The sequence below is a fragment of the Eurypyga helias genome, unplaced genomic scaffold (genome assembly GCF_000690775.1).
Source record: "Eurypyga helias isolate BGI_N326 unplaced genomic scaffold, ASM69077v1 scaffold36688, whole genome shotgun sequence".
NCBI lineage: Eukaryota > Metazoa > Chordata > Aves > Eurypygiformes > Eurypygidae > Eurypyga > Eurypyga helias.
In genome coordinates this window covers 1-253 of record NW_010268217.1, presented here as the reverse complement: position 1 = coordinate 253, position 253 = coordinate 1, and positions in this window count along the sequence as shown.

The following is a 253-nucleotide window of genomic DNA, read 5'->3' as shown; positions in this document are numbered from 1 at the left end:
ACCCACCTCAGTGGGTGCCACAACCCTCCCCGGCATCCTGCCAGAGCTGCTTAACTGACGTGTAAAAGCAACCGGAGCGAAGGGGCGTCGAGACCAAGAAGCATCCGGTGCGTCAGTTCATGCCCAAAGCCAACAACCCCCCGACTTACCGGTCGCTAACAGGTACAGAGTAACCAGCGCTGCCTGGCTCGTGCCCCCCATCTGCTCTGGCCTCGGCAGCTGCGGTACGGGCTGCAGAAAGCGGGGTAGGGGC